Source organism: Sarcophilus harrisii, chromosome 3, assembly GCF_902635505.1.
Source record: "Sarcophilus harrisii chromosome 3, mSarHar1.11, whole genome shotgun sequence".
Lineage (NCBI taxonomy): Eukaryota > Metazoa > Chordata > Mammalia > Dasyuromorphia > Dasyuridae > Sarcophilus > Sarcophilus harrisii.
The window spans coordinates 45,158,429-45,180,799 of NC_045428.1; positions in this window are offsets into that span (position 1 = coordinate 45,158,429).

The following is a 22,371-nucleotide window of genomic DNA, read 5'->3' on the forward strand; positions in this document are numbered from 1 at the left end:
CTCAGAAGGGGGAAAAAACCCATTCTCCTATTGTTTCTTGTGTCATTACCTTAAGGCTTTAACCCCCTGCCTCAGTGGCCTCCTGTTGCTCCTTTGTTAACAGAAGAAACTTGTAGATGGGAAACAGATTAGTTTTCTCCTTTTGGGGAACCCCATTTTCATAAGGTCACAAACAGAGTAGACAACTTTTCTGAAGAAACAAAACAAAGTTCAAAATATCTCTTCTGTTTATCACTCCCCCCCCCCACCAAAAGGCAGACAAATGTCATTGAAAGTCTATTAATATAACATTTAATATATATTTTTCACATTTCAAAGATGTAAAGGATTTTTTGGTATTTTTTGTCAAATTCCTTCTATGACTCATTGTAACCCCCTCATCATATAGCAAACTTTAATCCTCTTCTTTAAATTTTTTTTTCTGTCTTAACCTTTTGGTCTTCCTCAAAACCAAAGAAACAAAACTTAGGGAGAGAAGGAGGGTGCCAGGGGGCATTTTTCTTCTGTGCTTATGAAATCATGAAAAACCAACATTTCCCAAGTCAGAATTCAACTTTGAGAGAGAAAAGCAACACACCATGTTATTTAATTAAAAATTAACTAAGAAACAAAGATCCCTTGGATTTGGCCCTTCATTAAATTATCTAGCTGCTTACTGAAGGGTGATGCCCCCGGGAAAGGGAAGAGAATAGCTTGCTTTATAGTACTTAGCAAAGGCTTATTCCAAAGTTCTTACTCCAGAGAGCATGAGTTCCTTTTGGTTTCATGGGATCCTCTACACTGGGCCTCTTTATTCAAGTTGTAGGGTTTAGCTGCTAATTCAATTTTGTTTCTGAGGTACTTAAAATTCAGTAATGAAGACCCACCTAATGGGGTATTATGTAGACTAATTAATGATTACAAAATGCCATGTAATGTCACATACAGTTATAGAGAATGCCAAATTCTATCATTGTATATGTTGGGCTCAATTTAGTTGGCAAATTTGGAGAGCATAGATTTGAATTATTTTTATAGTAAATTTAGAATAACAATCCTCCCTTCTTCCCATTTTTCCTCATCTTCTAGTTAAAGGATAATCTATTTAGAAGTAAATAATTTATACATCTGATATGATAATACAGGATAATGACACCATAAGTCAAATAATGTCTAGATCACCCATAAAGTCCCTTCTAACTCAACATCCTTTGATACTATGAACCCACAAATGGTCAACCTCTGCTTGGATTTTGAAATACCTTCTTTCCAATCCTACTTGGATATTAATTAGGTTTTCTCATGTCACCTATCTCTCTGAGTCTCCAAATTTCTCATCTTTTTTTCTCAACCAATTCTGTTTCTGATTATCTGATTTTTGCCATCAGACTCAACACCTGGGGTCTTCTTACTCTGGAGCATCACTCTACTCTCCTAGTCTCCTTCTTCAATTGGTGAGGGGCTATCTCCCCAATTGGTGAGTACCTCCCAGAATTTCCATTTTGAGGAAAAGCCCAGACCAGCCATCTTTCATTCCACTCTTGATTCTACTTCTGACCCTTTAGATTTCATCTTCAGAGACCTGTTTAGGAACCTCCTCTACTTTTCATCTTCCTTTTATGTATTGTCTTCTGCCTATTAAAATATAAAATCCTTGAGCTCAGGGACTGTCATTCCTTTTAATTGTCTGCAATCTCTGTACTTATCACAATTGCTATCACTTCGTAAGCAGTAAATAAATGGTTGAGTTGATGATATATTTTACTATCCATTGTTATAAGTAAAAAAAATTTTTATGAACCTTCAATACATTAAAATATAAGCTCCTTGAAAACAGTGCTTCATCTGTCATTGTATATCTTCTATTTTTAGCTGAGTGAAGAGTGGAATAAAGGATGACTGGTCTGGATTTTTCTTTAAAAATGGAAGATTTGATGTTTAACATATATTAGATTACTTGCTGTCTAGGGGAGAGGGTGGAGAGAAGGAAGGGAGAAAAAATTGGGAACACAAGATTTTGCGAGGATGAATATTGAAAATTAGCTTTGTATATATATTGAAAATAAAAGGAATTTTTTTTTCCAAAAATGGAATGTCTGACTAATGCATAATTGGCGGAATTGTGAACTGATCCAGCCATTCTGGAGAGCAATTTAAAACTATGTCCAAAAGATCATAAAACTGCATATCTTTTAATCCAGCAGTGTCACTACTGGGTCTGTATCCCAAAGAGATTATAAAAAGGGGAAAATAAAAGGACCCACAAGCACAAAATGATTATAGCAGCTCTTTTTGTGGTGATAAAGAAGTGGACATTAAGTGGATGCCCATCAATTGGGGAATGGCTGAATAAGTTATGGCATACGAACATATTTGAATGTTATTGTTCAATGAGAAATGATGAACATTTCTGATTTCAGAAAAGCCTGGAAAGATTTACACAAACTGATACTGAGTGAATTAAGCAGAACCAATAGTACTATGTACACAGTAACAAGATTATGTGATGATCAACTACAACAGACTTAGCTCTTCTCAACAATACAGTGATCCAAGATAACTCCAACAGATTTCAGATGAAAATGCCATCTACATCCAGAGAGAGAACTCTGGAGAGTACATGCTTCTTGAAGCATTCTATTTTCACCTTTTTAGTTTGTTACTTTGCTTTTTCTTTCTCGTGGTTTTTCCTTTTTGTTCTGATTTTTCTTTCACAACACAACTAACATGGAAATATGTGTAGAATATTTATATATATATATATATATATATATATTACATTTACATATATATATATATATATATATATATATAACCTATATCAGATTGATTGCTATCTTGGAGGGTGGAATTTGGAACTCAAAGTCTTACAAAAATGAATGTTGAAGATGATAGTTACATGTAATTGGAAAATAAAATACTACTTAGAAAAAAATTTTTGCAGAAAGATCTGGGAGGTATTCATTAATGGAAAATCTTATTCTACTATGCACTTCTAAATGGAATTAAATTGAATACATTCAAAGCTCTGTAATTTCAGAGGAAATAGATATGTAGGTATTCTGTTTACCATTACACATTATAATCCTATAATTTACTAAATTGTTTTCAAGAGTTGCTGTTCCAAAATTCATCCCCTTAAGGCCACTTTGGCAGTAAACAGTAAATAAATTTCCCTGAAATTAGCTAAATTAGTCTTCAGACAACAGACATTTAATCCATTAATAGGTTTTTATGAAATCTTCCAGGATTTCTAAAATTGCCAGAACTTAAGCTTGACTAGCATAAATTTGACTTCAAAAAGTTAAACTCGAGGAGATTTTCATGGTGGCAAAGAATTGAAAAGTAAGAATATAACCATATATTGTGGAATAGCTAAACAAATCACCAGATATGAATATGATTCAACACTATTGTACCATAAGAAATATGTTATTAGAAAAAACTGAGAGGATTTATATGACCTGAAACAGTGTGAAATAAGCAAAGCTAGTAGAGCAATTTACAGAATAAAGATATACAAAGAACTTAGAAAGACTTGAGAACTCTGATCAACAATAACCAACATAATTATAAAAGACTGCTGATGATGTTTGCTACCCATCCCCTGACAGAATGATGCTGGATTGACGATAAATAATTAGACATGCAGTTTTGGACATGATCAATGAGGGAATTTCTTTTGTTTGATTCTGTGTATTTGTTAGAAGGTTTTAGTTTGCTTTTCAAATTGGAGAATGAAGAGAAGATATTCAATCTTGATCAAAATTAAATAAAAAAACAACTATATGTAAAATTAATGTGGAAGACAGCCATCATATTTTAAGATCCCAAGGAAGGTTAAATGAAAAAAGTTGATATTTCTAAGGGATAAAGATGGAGAAAAGGGTACGTTCTAGGTATAGTGATTCCTTAGTACATAAGGGCTAATAGAAGAGCTAAGATATTGAGTTCAAGAACTAGCTAGTCATTCAGTTTGGCTGGAATACAGAGCACAAGAATGGGAGTCATATATAACCTTACTTCCATACAGTTAGTAATACCATAAGTCACACCTTCCTTTGAAAATGAACACACAAGACTTTGAATCTTGATTACCTTCTAGAGTTAAGACCCTATATCTGGGTCCATGCCCTTGCTCAGTGTTGTGTATATACTCAGAAATTGATAAATATTTGAATTGAATCATTGATGCAGATAATGGCTCTGACCAATTAAGATAGAAAAGGGGAAGGTTCTCCAACTGTCATCCATGCAATTCACTGTATTAACTGAGACCTACTCACTATACATGTCTTTCTATTGGCACAAGGAAGATAAGAAGAGAATAAGAGCAAACACTTATTCGACTCTAAAATTATGCTCCATCTCATCTCTTTTCTCCTAAGATGAGCTAAATATATTTCTACCTGAAAAAATCATGACTTTAACATGAACTACAGCTTGAAGAGCATGATAGTAGAAGGACAGAGAATAGAGATCACTTCATTTTTGTTCTTGTACCTTCACTGCAGTGCCTTATGCATAGTAGAGATGTTTTCAAATTTAATACACTTTCAAAAAATAATATTTGCTGCCATGGAGGATGTTTTAAAAAGGCAGGTACCTTAGCCCTTAAATGAAATGGTCTAAAAGGAATTTCAACAGTGTTTTGGCCAATGGCAACCTTATTGCAATAAGTATATTGGTACACTCACTTGAAAGGATAAATTCTACAGTGGCTGTGTGTTTTTTTTTAATCAGCTGTATAGCTTTGTGGGTATCCTTCTTAGTGGAGTGGAATTCAAGATTTAGGGACATGATTGTGACAAGCCTTCCTTCATGCATATTTTTCAGTTAAGAAGTACTAGAATGAGTTACAAAATCATAGTTAATGCCTTCAATAAGTCCACATCTTGAGGAAGCTAATGTCCACTTAGACAAATGCACAAATCCTCTGAACCATCTCAGGAGGAGGCTATTGTGATTGATGTCAAGGAAGAACCAAACTTCCTCTCAACCTGGAGAAGTGAATGAGACAAGGTCCTCTCATCATCAAAATCAGTTAAGGCCAAGGGAGAAAAGAAATGGATTCCAGGTGAGAATTCTCTTGGGGAATTTTATATGACAAAACGGAAGGAAGAGACGATTTATTTTCCTCTCTTCTCAGCTCTTCTAATGGCCTAAAGTACTACTATTCCAAAGTGTGTCTCTGCCACAGACTAGCATCTGCAAGTGATTGCCTCCAGGTGTTTTCTGGGAGAACAACACTGAGAATCACTGCAATTTGTGACTGCTTCTAGAAGTACATACAAAACTAGAAAAATGTATAAATTATTTTAAGGTATATAGTTGAAAGAGAACAAAACTAGGAGTAAGGACCTCAAACCTGAGTCATTTTGAATTAAAGAGAAGAAAAAATTGCTTCTCCACATTCAAGAAGCTTTATTATGTTGTAAGAAATTCATGAAGATCAGGAATGAAAAATTAGTGAAACTCTCTCTCTACACCTGCCCATCCAGGCTACTCTTTATGCCAGTCATTTTTTATCAGTTATGACAACGGGTCTAAATGCTTAAAGATCCCAGGGGAGAAAAAAAATTCACCTAACAAGTTGAAACTATGGATAATTCAATGAATGATTTGGGGACACATTATAGACTTTTTGCAAGGGATTCTCTCTATCCTCTGATTTTTTTAAAAAGTTGCTACTGAAAAGCACAAAGAAAAATCTTCATAACCATCTGAATCCATTTACTTAAGAAATCATTTAACCTATCAAATACCATAGGAAAAATCTCTAAATTACTAATAATTACAAAATATTAAAATTAAAATAACTGTGGGGTACTTACCTTATACCCATCAGATTGGAAAGATTGACAAGAAAAGGAAAATAATAAATGCCCACTTATAATTTATTTTTCTTACTTTTCTGATATAGGGAGAGAATTTAGAAATGAAAATGAAATTTAAAAGAATAAATACTTTAATTATTTTTTGAAAGACTGATTTAAGTTTTTTTTAATTATAGCTTTTTATTTACAAGATATATGCATAGGTAATTTTTCAGCATTGACAGTTGCAAAAATTTTTGTTCCAACTTTTTCCCTCCTTCCCCCCATCCCTTCCCCCAGATGGCAGGTTGATCAATACATGTTAAATATGTTAAAGTATAAGTTAAATACAATATATATATATATATATATATATATATATATATATATATATACATGTCCAAATAGTTAATTTGCTGTATAAAGAGTCAGACTTTGAAATAGTGTACAATTAACTGTGAAGAAAATCAAAAATGCAGGCAGACAAAGACTAGCTTAAGTTTTAAGGAATATAGATGAATAGCCCTCCAGCCATTCTCTGAAGGCCCTCTAATATAGTGTTCCTATTCCGATGCATTTTATAATGGAAATAATAAACCCAGATTCACAAGCTAAAGTGTCTATCTTATATAATGATAAGTTGCATATTTAAATATGTGACCACCCACATTAAAACAACATCAAGAGCAGAATTCACACTCAGTGCTGAGTAGGACATCAAACAAGCAGTGTGCTACAATGGGAAATATATTAGATTAGAAATCATAGAACCCAAGGTCAGCTGAAACTACCTATGTATGACTACATATTTCTTTTAAGTTTTCTGTCTTAATTTCCTCATTTGTTAAATGAGATACTTAGAATTTTTAGTTTTGAAGGTCCCTTCCAGATGTAAAACTATAATGTTATGATCTTGTATTCTCCCCATTGACCTGATCCTGGGTCCTCAAGAAGTTTCAGTACTATAATTCCCTCATTTGAGTTTAAAGGATATGGTTCCATGTTCTATAGAACATGAATCTAACATTGGAATCTGGATAGACCAAAAGGAAACTGTTTCCCTGAGAAAAGTGAGATCTAAATCAAGTGCCCAGAAGATCTGGATCAACTAATTTTATAATATGTAATTTCGATGGCATCTTTTTTTTTCTTTGACTACCCCCCACAAAATGCCTTTCATGCTTTTGTACAAAAAGTAGAAATATTTGAATTATTTAATTCAGAGATTTAAATTTTAATTTTGTACCTGGAAAGGGACCCCAAACTCATCCAGTAGTGACTTCATTTTACAAATGAAGAAACTAAAACCAAAAAAGATTATTGCTTATTTTTTAATCTCCAATATTGCTATTTAGTTGTCTTAAATAGCCAATTCTTTATTTGTTTTCTGAAAAATAAAATAAAATGAGTTCTTTCTCTCCAGAGGAAGTTATGCCAGTAAATGTTTTTTTCCATCACTTTTTAAAGTCTAGACAATCAAAACCCAGCAATTCAAACTCTGATTTGCAGTTTACCAATTTCTAAGGTGCAAATGTTCATGCTAAAAATTTAACAGTCACCTCTCAGGAGCCTGTTAGAGCTGGATCTAGCAGACCCTCATTCCCCAACCATAAACACATTTTAAATGTCTTCCTCTTCTCTTTTTATCTATAGAATATATAATTTGCATCCTTTTAGATTGAATAATAAAATCCAGCATGAAAACTCATAAGATTTTTGATATTTCTTGATCACAAAGATACCTGTTTGCCTAGACCAGAATGAAAATACCTGTTTTGAGAGAGGTGATTTGGGAGGAATTAGTGAAACCAGAGTTTCAACTAAATTGAGATGAAAAAATAGGAAAACTCAGTGGGAAACATCCCAGAATGCACTTTCTTCTCTGTCTTTGCCATACACAAGACAATCTCTTCTTCCAGAGGTGGAAGTACTCCTTTTCCAGCCACTTAACAGGTACATGGTATATACCAGGGATATACCAGGGACTGTTTCCTCTCCTGACAGTAATCTGAGGTTACTTTAATTCCCGACCCTATTACCACTTTCCCTAAGTTCCAAAACTGCTAGTTATAGCTCTGATTGAATCACTTCCATGTCTAAGAAAAATGCAAAATGCTTCTTTTATAATTAATTTATAATATCTATCCTCCAAATGGCATGATAAATGGTACATTTATCTTTTAAACAGCAATTCAACTTAGAACTTGGTCAGTCTTCCAGGAAGTATAGAGTACAGATCTTTGAAGCAAAGGTAAACTACATTTCTAAAAAAGACTACACAATGGAAAAGATTGAGAGGTGTGGTGGGAGGAGACAAGTTGCTTGGGAGAATTTTATAAAATACTTTTAAAAATATTTCTAATTAGGAAAGAGCATAATTCGTGAGCAGGGACTGAGGAAAATCTCTAATTAACTATGAAGACAGCCCAGATAGAACTGAAAATTGACTCTTAAAAAAGTTGGAATCAGTTGGCAAGCATGCCACATAGAGATGTCAAGTTGTGATCAATGATCTCCTGAGTGTTGAGCTGACTTAGTTTAGAAATGGCAAGGAATTCAAGTTTAGAGTTAAGATTACTGTGGAACAAGAAACATTTATTTCTTGCAGAAGGCAACTTAATAATTGGAAAGTATTTCAGTGTAAAAGCTGTCAACTGAGAAAATGAAATGTGCTTGGGACAAAGTTGTGTCTTTTGCGATGACATATTCCGTGACTTTATTCTTAACTGAATACTGAAATGAATATGGCAGATAGAGTTTAAGATGATTCCCATAATGCATCCTAAACACCCATCATACCAAATAAAACTCTTCATTAATTTTCTTGTGAGAAAAAGTTCTTTCCCAGAAATATTTTCCTTGCTATAAACATGAATTTAAGCAGGGGTTTTTTTATGAGAAATGTTCTTTGTTATGGTTGAATTGGAGGATTTGCATGTTATGAAGGAACTCTCTGATCCATCTCCTACTCAAAATGAAGTATAAAAGATAATACTGAAATAATTCGATTTAACAAAATTTTGCTGTATGTCTTCTGTGTGCACAGATACTCTGCCAGACATTGGGGAATAACAAAAATGAAATAATTTTTGGCCTCAAGGAGCTTATATTCTACTAAAGAGGATACCAGGTAGTCATGAAAAAGTAAATACAAAGGACAGAGAGAGAGAGAGAGAGAGAGAGAGAGAGAGAGAGAGAGACTCAAACAAACAACACCATCCAAGCAACCTTTGTGGGGAAGGACTACTTACCACTAGGATAACCAGAAAGTCTCTTTTTCCTGGAAGAGGAAGTGAAAATTGAATTGAGCTTTGAAAGGAATTAGGTTTTCACAAGACAGGAAGGAGAATAGTCCAGACATGGGTAGCAACCTATAAAAATGTGCAGAAATAGAAAAGGGAATGTCATGAATGGGAAACAAACAGGTCAGCTGGTTGGGATATAAACTGTAGGAGGAGGAGTAAGTAATCAGCCTGAAAAAAAAATAGGTTGGAACTAAGTTGTGGAGACTTTTAAATACCTAACAGAGGAATTTTTTAAGCTCAAAGACAATAGGGAAATACTGAAGCTTTTTTGAAGAGAGAAGCAACATTTTAGAAGCTTAAGAAGCATCAGTTTAACAGTTACTTAGGGGATTATTGGAAAAGGGAGAAGCTGGATGCAGACTAACATATTAGGTGGTGATTTTGATAGTTGAAACAAGGGATGGTGAGGGGTTGGATTAGCATGATATTCCTAAAAATGAGGAATGTAGGGTAATATAAGAGATATTGGGAATCTTGAGTGTCCAAGACCTGGAAAAATATTCAATATGGTGGAAAGGGAGGGGAACTGAGTGGAAGAATGATGTCCTCTACATAAACAGAGAAGTTAAGAGGAAAGATATTGGATTTCATAGAAAGTAGAATAAATTCTATTTTAGATATCATGAGTTTAGATTCCTAAATGACATACTGGTAAATAGGGAGCATGGTATTATAGGGAAAATATAGAATCTGTCATTATCTTGGCTCTATCATGCATGCCCTGTAAGACCTTAAATAAGTAACTTCCCAGCTGGATGTAGGTTTCCTTCCATGTACAAATGAAGGTTTGGGATCAAGATGACTCAAAGGAGCCTCTCAGCTTTAAGTCTATGAGAAGTGATTAAAAAGTAATAAAATTTGAAAGGCATTTTCTGGAAGTTTGGCTATAAAAAGGAAGGGAGATAAGTGATAGTTTGAGAAGAGGTCAAGTTTGTTTTAATGGAGGGGGAAGTTCTTGGTAAATTTATAGGAAGCTGTCAGGGAAAGAGTCAGTGCATATGGAGTGAAAAGTGGGGAGAGTGAGGGAATTGTCCCTGAGGATGCAAAAGGAAATAGGATCATGTAGCTCAGTTGGGCTGGACCATGGCTACAAGATGATTGAGAGCTGGAAGCAATCTTTGATTCCAACCTCCCTTATATTATGAATTAGGAAACTAAAGCAGAGAAAGTTTATGTGACTTGTTTCCTGTCACACAGCTAATAAGTGTATAAAAACACAATCTGACATCAAATTTAATATCCCATCCATTATAATTATATGTTGTTGAGGGTATTTAAGTTACAGCGTTAGGAAAATTGCATTCCTAATAGGTATTCCTATTTATTTGTTTTCAATTAACAAAAAAAAAAAAACTATTCTCCCTACCTTTTGAGGGGAAAAAAGGAAAAGGAAGGTAGAGCAGGACTAGACAGGGCAGAGAAAGACATCAAATGGAAAGGAAGAAATAAAACTAGGAAATACAAGACATGGGGAGAAAAGAAATGATAGGAGGTTATGGTCAGATGAAGGAATTTTGTAGGTATGGGTCAAAGAATAAGATATGGATAGGAGGGAGACAGAGGAACTGAGAATTATTATAAGATTACAAACCAAGATTACTGTAAGGATAGTGGTGTCTTCAACAAAAGAATCAAGATTTCCCCAATTCCTCTTAATTCTGGTCCCTTCTCTCTATAGATTATTTCTAATTTGTCCTGTTCATAGCTTATTTATATATAGACATTTTCATGCTGTCTCCCTTATTGCACTATAAGTTCCCTGAGAACAGGAACTGCTTTTTTGTCTTTATTTTTTGTATTCACAATGCTTAGCTCATAGTAGGTCTTTAGTAAATACTTACTGACTGAAGGATGACTATTATGGAGGAAAGATTTGAGCTCCATTTTAGACAAGTTAAGTTTGTGGTACTTCTAGAGCATTGAAGTGAAAATGAGCAGCAGGTGTTAGCAAAGTGATTCAGGAGAAAGCTTCAGGGTATATGTACAGATTTGTGATTTATCTGTGCTAAATAAATGCTTATGGGCTAAGATGAAACTTGAGTCTGGCTGTCACGGAGATCATTCAGAGTGAGAAGTGTTCACATGCAAGAGAGAGAGAACAGATGAGATTCCAAAAGAGTCTTCAGAAGGATAAAGATGGAGAAAAGCAGACTGAGAAGGATCAGTAGGGGAAGGAACAAGAAAGTGTAGGATCATGAAGGTTGTTGTTTGTCCTTCATTCTCTAAGAGGACCATGGCATCAGGGAGGTAATGTCATGATAAGCAAGTGAATTGGATATGAGGGAAGATGGGATTGTACAATATCACCTGCCTTACTTTCTCATCCAGAGCCATCTGGGTCCAGTGGCAAGATATAGATCAAGACAACTGGAAATAGTTTTGGATAAAATGGGAAATCTTGGCTTTTTTAAGCTAAGGTTTTCAACAGGTCTTATTTTGACTGAGGCCACACCCATTCAGTGTTTAAGACTACTGAGGCTATTGAGGCAAAGAATCTCATTTGCCCAGTCCAAAACAAAATCTAAATAAATGAAGCTGGGACGAGAAGACTCTCCAGGTTTCTGGTCAAAGCAGAAATGATTGCTATGTACATTCAACCTGAGTCAATCAGTACTGAAACAATGACCAAATGGGGTTTGTCCTAGGACCTATTGGTGGCCAATTAAAATCAGATTGGTTTGAGTTTAAGGCCTGGTTCTTTAAAAAGAAATCTAGTCAATATCATACCCTTACCTACAGATGCTCTTAAAAGGATCATGAAAGTGACCAGAAGAAGAACTGTTAAAAGGTATAAAAAGGTGGATAGAGGAACTACAAGTAGAAAGTATATAAAGGACATGAGTTTATGGCAGTTAAGAGATCACTGAAATTCTTCTGTGGTTTGAATCTATTGCAGAATGAGTAAGGAAAAAATGAAGACAATAAGTATAGAAGACCCTGAATGTTTGACTGTATGATGATGAAGATACAATATCTGGAGGAGAAAACACAGTCAACTGAAGGGTTTTTAAGGATGGACATAGAAAGGAACTGATCGTGCTTTTAGACAATGGATAAAAATGAAAAGGAGGAAACAATAAAAAACAATAAAAGGGAATGATCCAGGATGCAAGCCTCCAGAAAAGATGGAAAAAAGATGGGCTCAAGTGCCCAAGTAGAACAGATAGCCTTTACAAGGAGAATATTCTTTTATGGGGATGTGAAGGTAGGACCAATACTTCTGATATGAAGGCTTGCCAAGCCCTTTTCAGGGTTGCTCATCCATATTTGTTGCCTATCATCATCAAACTCTCATCTATGACTCCAAGAAGCTGCAACATGCCTAGAAATCACACCCCATTTTTTGGCAAATTGACTAAATGAGGCTGAGGGTAACTAATAATCCTTAAACACATCAGTGTGTTAGAGGGATGTCTGTCCCAAGCATGTGAAGACTTCTCCCCATGGAATGGGGAGATAAGAACAATTTGTTCCAACAACTGTTGTAATGCTGGGAGCTGTTGGAATACACGGGAGCCACCTAACAATGGCTGCTGGAGATCCAACCCAGACCTGCAGAATGGATCTCCTCTTGTGAGAGGATGATACAAGGAAACTGAGAGGCGGTTGCTGTTCTCTGACCTCTCTGACTGGGAGGCCATTGTGTTGTCTGACCTCTCTAGTCTTCCCTCTGCCTCCAATTTATCTCATTCCTAGTCCGCAACACCTGTGTCAGCAAAGGCTGCCCTGCAACTCCTTCAGATGTTAAATGATCACAGCCGTGGAGGTTTTCGGAGAATTGACCTGTCCCTTAACAAACAACCATCAAGGCAGCTGAAGTGGGTACTATGGAGCACTTAGAACTTAGCCAGACATCAAAGATGCCACGGTCACCCACTGAATCCTGAACAACTGCCCGATGCCTTGACTTTTGATTTACCATTAGACTTTGATGACTCTGGAAGAGAAAATGAGTACTTTCTGCAACCCTGCCTCACTTAAATTCAACTCACTTGCAAGACATCACTTGTGTCTTTTTTGATTTCATTGTGATATCTTTGGTACTCTTTGAAAATAAAGGACAAAGCAAAGGATATGAAGAGACAATTTTCAGTTGAAAAAATTAAAGCCATTTCTAATCATATGAAAAAAATGCTCTAAATCACTATTGATTAGAGAAATGAAAATTAAGACAACTCTGAGGTATCACTATACACCTATCAGATTGGCTAAGATGATAGGAAATGATAATGATGAATGTTACAGAGGATGTGGGAAAACTGGGACACTAATACATTGTTGGAGGAATTGTGAACTGATCTAGTCACTCTGGAGAGCAATTTAGAACTATGGCCAAAGGGCTATTAAACTGTGCATATCCTTTGATCCAGCTGTCTCTTTTGGGTCTATACCCCAAAAAGATCACCAAAAATGGAAAAAGCCCACATTTGCAAATATTTGTAGCAGCTCTTTTTGTAGTGGCAAGAAACTGGAAACTTAGTGGATGCCCATCAGTTGGGGAATGGCTGAATAAGTTATGATATATTGTTATGGAATGTTATGGAATATTATATTTCAATAAAAAATGATTTCAGAAAGGCCTAGAGACTTACATGAACTGATGCTGAGTGAAGTGAGTAGAACCAAGAGAACATTGTACGTGGCAACAACAAAATTATGAGATGATCAATTGTGATACACACAGGTGACTCAGGCCAGTTCCAATAGACTTGTGATGGAGACCCATCTGCATCTGGAGAGAGAAATATGGGGACATACTGTAGACCACAACATAGTATTTTCACCTTTGTTGTTGTTGTTGTTGGCTTGCTTTTTTTCTTTCTCATTTTCTTCCCTTTTTGTTCTGATTTTTCTTACACAGTATGATAAATGTGGAAATATGTTTAGAAGAATTGTACATGTTTAACCTATATTGGATTACTTGCTGTCTAGAAGAGAGGGGGTGAGGAGAGGGAGGGAGAAAAATTTGGGACACAGCGTTTTGTTAGGGTGAAAGTTGAAAACTCTCTTTGCATGTATTTTGAAAATAAAAGGCTATTATTAAAAAGAAAATGAAGAACAAATGGGAACAAAAGAGCCAAGGGGTAGAAAAATACAGAAAACAAACCTGTTTTTTATTTTTTTAACTTCAAATAACATTCATTAAATCAAAAAGAAAAAAACCTCATATGGGACACAGGGGAAAAAATAGGTAAAAATTTTTCAAGTGAGTCTTGATATCCATCCTAGTTCAAAAAGAAGAGAAAAGGAAAATATGACATAATATTTTATTTCCCTGAAAAATTTGAAAACAATTTCTATGATTTCTGACTCAGATACAGAAACTTTCTTACAATTTCCTAGGCTACCAAAAATATCTAAAAATAAGAAGGTGAATTACCTGATAAATTGATGCAATCAATACCAAAGAGCTGAAGGACATACAAAGACCTAAATGGGAAATAGGTGTCTTAGTCAAATAATTCATAGAATCAAAGACCTGGAATCACTGACCTAGAAAGAGGATGAATCATTTGTCCAATTCTCTCATTTTTCTTAGAGGAAAACTGCATGTAGAGAGGTTAAGTATAGAAAGTAGCAGAGCATGAATCTAAATTCAAGTCCTGTGACTCTTTCTACAGTACTAAGGTGACAACACTGAATTAACACTGAAGCTCTGGCTACCTGGAAATCATACTAAAAATTATAAAGAATCCAGAATTGCTTTCAACTACTACATCTCCATCATTTGTTTCATTGTGCATGTAGCACAATCTCATAATCAGTAACATGAGGTATCATTGGATCCACAATTGGAAAAACACAAGGATGTGCCAATGCTCTAAACATTGGCACCGTCTCAAACATCATGATGATGCAGTAAGACATTAGTAACACCCAATTAATGTGGCTTAGAAGTGTGGTTTGATGAATTATGGCTGTGAAATGGGTTATCATCCAAACAAAAAGCACAAAGTAACATAGAAAATAGTGTTTCAAAATACAACAATGTTCCAGAAAACTCAGATTAACATAATAGCCTCTCTTCAACATGATGCTAGCACAGTTTCAATGGGAAAATCACTTCTGAAGCAATGGTGCTAGGATCTTGGGGAAATCATTTTCTTTTTTCTTTTTTTTCCCAAGAGGCAAAGATTTTATTACGCTCTTGGCAGCAAGCTAGATTCCAAAAAGGAGTTAGACATTAAGAAGAGGAAAGGTGAGTGCTAAGTTCCCTAATAGAACTTGCCATTAAAAAGGGGAAGGTGCCACAAAAAGGAAGAAGATGCTATAGGGTAGTCAGCAGGCTATATTCCAAAAAGGAGTTAACCATTAATAAGCAGAAAGACATGAGCTAAGTTCCCTAGTAGAACTTGCCATTAATAAGGGGGAGATACCACAACAAGGAAGAAAATGCCATAAAGCAGGCAGTTCCTAATGAACCTGCTATTGTGACTCTTAATAAGCAGGCTAACTTCCTAATGAACTATGCAGGATATAATTTTCTACCTTCACATACATGGTACTAAATATGGTATTGAATTTACAGAGATTCTTTGAATGTAAATCAAGGAGAGAATTACATCTCCTTTTAAAAAATGGGAATATGCAAAGAAAATCATTACTCCAATAGACCTGTGGTATCATTGCAATATATATACTCCCTCCATTCATACAGATCCTGAGCTAGTGAAATAGTGAAAATAGTGATAAATAGTTAATTCAATTAAGTAAGCATTATGATCATCCAACTAATTGATTTTAAAAAAAAATATGTTCACCTTGATGTCTGACATAGAATTATGTGACCTCATATGAACAAGTATTAACTGCAGCCATGACCAGTGGTAAAATTTGTGGTAAAATTTTTAAAAATTCAGGACTCTTTCTTCATGTAATGTATATGTAATAAATTCTTACACACTTATAAAATAAGGTAATAAGTATTGCATTCCCTACCTCAGAAGATAGTAGAGAAGAAAGTGTTTTTAAAAGCCACATATAAATGTGTTCCCATGTCAGTTAGGACCAAATGTTTCTCTGAATTTCTGGGTGGTAGTACAAATTTTAAAAAAGATACACAATATACATTTCTAGAAAAGGCTGCCTAGTTTCCCAAGGGACAATAAATGTCCTTGTACTTTCCAGATAGATTTAGATAGAATCTAATTTATGTAATGACACAGCTTGTCCAATAACACGCACCCATTGAGGACTTGACACTGAGACTTGGGACATGTAAGTTCTATTTCTGATTCAGCCATTCATGGGTAATGCTCAGATCTTGAAATCAAAGGAGCCCGAGTTCAAATTCTTCCTCTTTCCCTTTGGTAACAGTGTGACTTTAGACAAATCATTTCAAGAGTCTGTCTTTGCCCCACCCTTCCCACAAACCACCAATCCCTTCTCCTTTAAGGTTACTTAAAATATCTTATATGAACACTTTAGACACATAGTATCTCCCTATTTGAATGTAAGCTTCTTGAGAATGTGAATTTTTTTTTTGTAAACCCAGTCCCTAATACAGTATATGGCAAAAAAGTAAAATAAAATAAAATAAATAAATAAATAAAAGGAAGACCTTAATATGTGCTTAGTAATTGGTTGATTTCATTTTGCTGGTCATTAATTTCCTCATCAGAAAAATGGGGCATTGAGCTAGATAGCCTGCGAGGTGCCTTGCCATTCTCATTGCATCCTTGTATGATGTTAAAACCAAATAACCTCATGAGGCCCTTACCATAGATTCATTTGTCATTTAGTTGGTTATGTGCTTATCAGCTCTACTACTAAATTAAATGCAGGATCAGGGGCTTGTTCATTAACCATTTATCTAATGAATGAAAATGGACTTAATGGACTACTTAAGCAATACAAGCAATTAGCTATTTTTTACAGTGTTTATAAAGAATCTGGGAAGGGGGGGAGAATCTCATTCTACTATTTGCAGAGGAGAAACTGAAGTTGGCAGGAAAATGACTAGTCCTAACTAATTACCAATTGTGCTACAATATGGAATCAAAAACTGGGGGTTGGGGAGATGGTTGTATTGTTGTTTCCCTTGATTTTGTTTTATTTAATTAAATTTTATTTTTCCAGTCAATGAAAACCCATTTTATCTCTTTCTATCTCTCCTCCTTCCTTATCAGAGAAAACAAAACAAAATAAATTCTCTCCTTGGCCATGTCTAAAAACAAACCTGTTTCCATCTGCACTCTGTGAATCTAGCAGTCGTCAGAGGGTGGGTATATTATCATTAGTCTTTTGGAATTGGGGTTGGTCATCAATGATCATGAAATGATCATCTCATTGATCAGAGTTCCTGTCTTTCAAAAACGATTTTTTTGTTGTATACATTTTTTTTCTGATTCTGCTCACTTCATTCTGCATCAGTTCATATAGGACTTTCTAGAATTCTCTTAAAGTATCCTTTTCAACAATTCTTAAAATATAATTCTACTGCATTATATTTATATACCATAACTCAACCATTCTCCAATTGATAGGCTTCTACTCAGTTTCCAATTTTTTGCTGACACAAAAAGAGCACTGCAAATGTTTTTGTACACATGGATCCTTTTCGTCTTTCTTTGATCTCTTTGGAGTATAGTGGTATCACTGGGTAAAAAAAGGTACAAACAGTTTGAAAGCTTTGGGACTTACCTGGAACTATTGTTAAGAGAAAGTTTCTTTCTCATTTAATTTTAGAGTTGATTCACTTTTCTTTTTATTTATCTTTCTCTCCCTTCCCCCATTATGTCAACAGGCCTAAAATGTTATTCATCACTAAGGAATGGGGGTGTGTGAAGGGGAAGGGAGCAGAAAGTAATGGCAAAGCCCATGAACAATAGGAATTGATAAGAGACTTCTTTTTTTAAAAAAATTCCCTTTAATACTTCAAAGACGTGATTTTGATGACAAAGTACTTCTTTCATCAAAGCAAATTGAAATCTGCTTGTAGCTTTACTAAGTGATTGTGGACTAAAAAGAGTTATTGTGGACTAAAAAAAAATGTGCCACCCTGATGGTGAATCCCCCCAAACTTAATTATTCTGGTCTTTGGACAACAGGTATACAATCTACTGCTGGGCTGTTACAGTAGTCCTACACTAATGTCTTTTTGTCCTGTGGATGTGATTCTGCTCCTCCCCACATTCAGCTCAAATGAATTTGCCATAGGTTTTAAAGCTCCAAATTATACCACTTACCCTCCCCAGATGTTAAATAACTAATGCGACTGGCTAACAATGAATAATAATTTGGATAAATTGACAGTTTAGTAAAAAAAATTGGAATTTTCTATAAAATATAGATTTGAACTAAAATAGCTCTGATTTTCATTTGTTTGGTGCAGGTCTGCTTAAAGGCAGGAGGATTGATCAAATATCCTCAGACAGTTCAATCCATGCTGGTGCGGTGTCTTGGTATAAATATTACTGCTATTCAAGGCCTGTTTCATCTTTGATTGATTCAAATCAAGAACTTAAGTATTGCATGGCAGTAGGTTGAGGTGGACAACTGTTCATTTCCATATCTTAACATATTCCTTTACATTTTCATATCTTGATAAAAAGTAAGTAACTTTTCTATCATTTATTAATGCTAGTGGAAATATTAACCTATAGCATTATTTATATAATGCTAGTAGAAATACTAACCTATATCTATCTATCTATCTATATCTATATATGCATATAGATATAAGCAAATGTTTGCAAGGGATTGAATTAAAACGTATTTATTAAATGTTTGCTATGTGCCAGCCACCATGCTCAAATTTGGGGATGCAAATGCAAAAGAACAGCAAGTTTAGGAGCTTCTAAAAAAAGGTACATTCCAATAACATAAACATCATAGACAGGAGACTGGTATCCAAAGATGTATGTTTTGGTGATGTGACTTTGTACAGCCCTCCCTCACTGAAATCCAATTCATTTGCAAGTCATAACATCACATTCCTGATGACATGGTCCCTTCAAGATGAAGAATAAACAAAAACAATAACGCTGTGGTCTGGAAAGTCACAGGATTGTCAAATGAAATTAAAGGACACCTGATGAACATAATCTGTCCAAATATCGATGGTTCATTTGATTAATATCTCTGGAGCACTAGGTAGAAAGTGGGTAAGGTGGACTGGGCAATGAAGATAGAGCAGGATGATGATTTGGGGACCCAGATTCTGACCTTTTAAAATTTCAGGGTCCTAAGAGAGTCATGGGAGAGTTCCATCAAAAGTAGAGCAAGGAGGCAAGTCAGAGGGATGGTGGGAAAAAAGCAGGAAAAAAACAAACAGGATTAGTGTGAAATTTCAAAATCTTAAAGTCAATTGGCAGTAAACACATTTATTTGTGATGAATCCAGCAAGGATCTCATCTAAACTATTAATGAAGATTTAAGGTTTTTGACTCAAGGACTCAAGTATAGAGGTCTTCAATTTGTATTTTTCTCTGAGTATCAGAAAATATAAACTCTAATACTGCCAATGTTGAAAATGTTTCATGTAAGATACTATCTTACTGTTGCATCTTTATTCAACATCAACTTCCAGATGGGAACTATTTTTCATGGTTCATAAAGCCAAATCCAGCTGCTACATTTGGACCTACATAAGGAATCCACATTTTATTGCCTTCACGGTGCTTATAAAACACTGGCTGCTCTTTCCTTAGTGGTGACGATGGTACACCTCACACTTTGCAGTGCCCACCAGAGATCCCAAATTTTCCCAAAATGTATTTTTATGGTTGGTTGCCTAGCTGTTCTGTGTAATAAGATCCCAGGTTTACAACATTTTCCAAATAGCCAACATAACAATGAAAAAACAATCTCAAACAATCACCATAGATTCAGTGAATTACCCAAAGTGTTCATACCATTTCCTATTCAATCCACAATGGTTATTAAATACTTCTGTAATCTTAGCTTTATTAAGAGACAGGAAGTGCCCAGTTTCCTTTCCCCTCCCCCTCAGCTAATCTGACTCTTTGATGGTCATGCGTTAGGAATAACCATGGGGTTTCCACCAAAGCATAGTCTTCCCACAGCTAAAAGGAATTAACCCTGTCAAGTCTCAAAAAGAGAATGCATCTCATTGTTAAGATGGGAATATATTTAAGATGTATATTTTTAAAGTGATCTATAAATAACACAGTTATTTTAAAATACCTCTACTGCAAGTTTTTGACATTTTCCTTAGAATCACTAATTTTTAAAAATCATTTTCAGAAAGGGAAAATTATTCAGCTTGCAAAATTATCTCTGGTTATGCTTTGATTACTATCGGGAGATAACAAATGCTTCATGTCTTTTCAATCCCATTCATTAAATACTTTTAAAATTATCAACTTTTAATTCAATTTGGCTATTCTTTTTGACAAGAGACAAAAAATAAAAAATACTAATGGAGGAAAAGAAGGGAAGTGAAATGGCCAAGTCAGTACTTAGAGGGTTAATGCAAGAGTATGACAGGGAAGCAAGTTTGCTGTGAATTGGAAAGCACAAACTATAGTAAACCACTGGCTAATCCCCACCCTGCTGAGTGGTTTCCCCAGAGGTCTGATCCAGGGCCTGCCAAAGCCTCTTACACATACTGAGGCAAAGCTTATTTTCAGCAGAATTCTCTTCCTGAAGCCACCACCACATGGCTGCCTCCCAGCCTCCCCTAACGCTGTCTCTGTATTTGTGTTTCCTGCTGTTTATATTTACTTGTCCCCAAAGCCACAACAGCTCCCAAAACAAATAGTTGGGATTGCAAGGCTTTCTATCAAAGCAGAGAAAAAATCCTCCATCGTCTTTTTGGCCCCTACCTAGATGGTGCAAATTTGCTTTTAATACCTCCCAGAGGTGAAACTGATCATTAAGAACCAGTCCCCTGAAACACAAATTCAACACCAGGTCCTATCTTCACCCACTACTCCTTCAGAAGACTCCTAGATTGGGGACATAGTCCCAAAGGTGAGTGACTGGGGAATTCATAAAAATCATATCTGGGCCCTGCACTCACTTTTGCTTGTTCGATCCCAATTGATATTCTGCTTGGATTTATACTGTGATTTTCATGACCTTTGTGAAGGGACTGGGTGATTTTTCTGAAAGAATTTTTAGGGGCAAGCTCTTCTGAGATCCTCTTTAAAAATAAAAATAATAATAATAAAATAACATCCAGCGGCTGTCGAGAAGGTGGGTTGTTAGTTTATTTTATTTTATTTTATTTATTTTGAGCTCAATCCGACTCATTCTCCATCAAAATAGGATTATGTCCATTATATTTGTATCTCTAAGTAGCCTGTAGGAGTATCTTTAGTGGTTCCAGGACAAGGATGTCACCTAAATCCTCTAATGTAATCTGACAGAGGTAACTGAGTACCTGCAAAAGAAAAGAGAGAGAAAGAAAACAGATAGAAGATTAGCTTAAATGCAAGTATGAATGCAAAATCCAAATACAGGCTTTCAATCTTGTATTGTATAGAGTTACAATGTTCCAGGCATTAGGAATGACCGGGTGGCAAGTGCATTTCATATTTCATTTGAAAAAGTATTATGAAAATCCCAAAGACATTTTAAATTCATTTTTCAACATGTATTTAAAACATCATATGGGTTTCTTTTTTATCTTGCCTCTCCACCTAGACTGAAATACAAAGAAAATTGTGGATTCAGAAATCATTTAAAATAAAATTTGCATATTTTAATATTGTGTGAGGATGTTAGATTATTCCACAAACATATTACATGGCTCAATTTTTTTTTTTACCATTTAAGAGAGGGAAGAGAAGATATTTATAGGACGAAAATTTAACTTGCTGGAGAATTCAAATTTCTCTTTGCTTTTTTTTCTGCCAGGGTTGTACTCTCCCCAGTCTCCATAGTCAAAGCTAATCAGAGTTGAGGCTTAAAGCAATTATCCAGTAATCCAGATTTGGAGCCTGGATTATGCCTAGAAGACCAACCGCTCTCACTCTGTGACAGTCTTTTTAATCCTTGATTTAAGCATTCTCTTCCCTCCTTTCCTCACCCCTTACAGAGCTGGAGCATTAGGGGTTGCTGCACTTTCTCATCCTAAAAGAGAATCCCGTTTGCTTTAAAATAGCCCTAGATTTCAAAGAGCCTTTTAAAAAAATTCTCACTTAAAAGCACAGTCAGGCAAAAAATAAGGGTGGAACTGATTACTTAACTTACATCACCAGACAGTTACGAATACATATCCCCTGTTCTGTGGGTAAGATCCTTAAGTTTGAAGCAACTATTCCCCAATCATTAAACTCTTGCTTAGTTTATTAATTTACTTT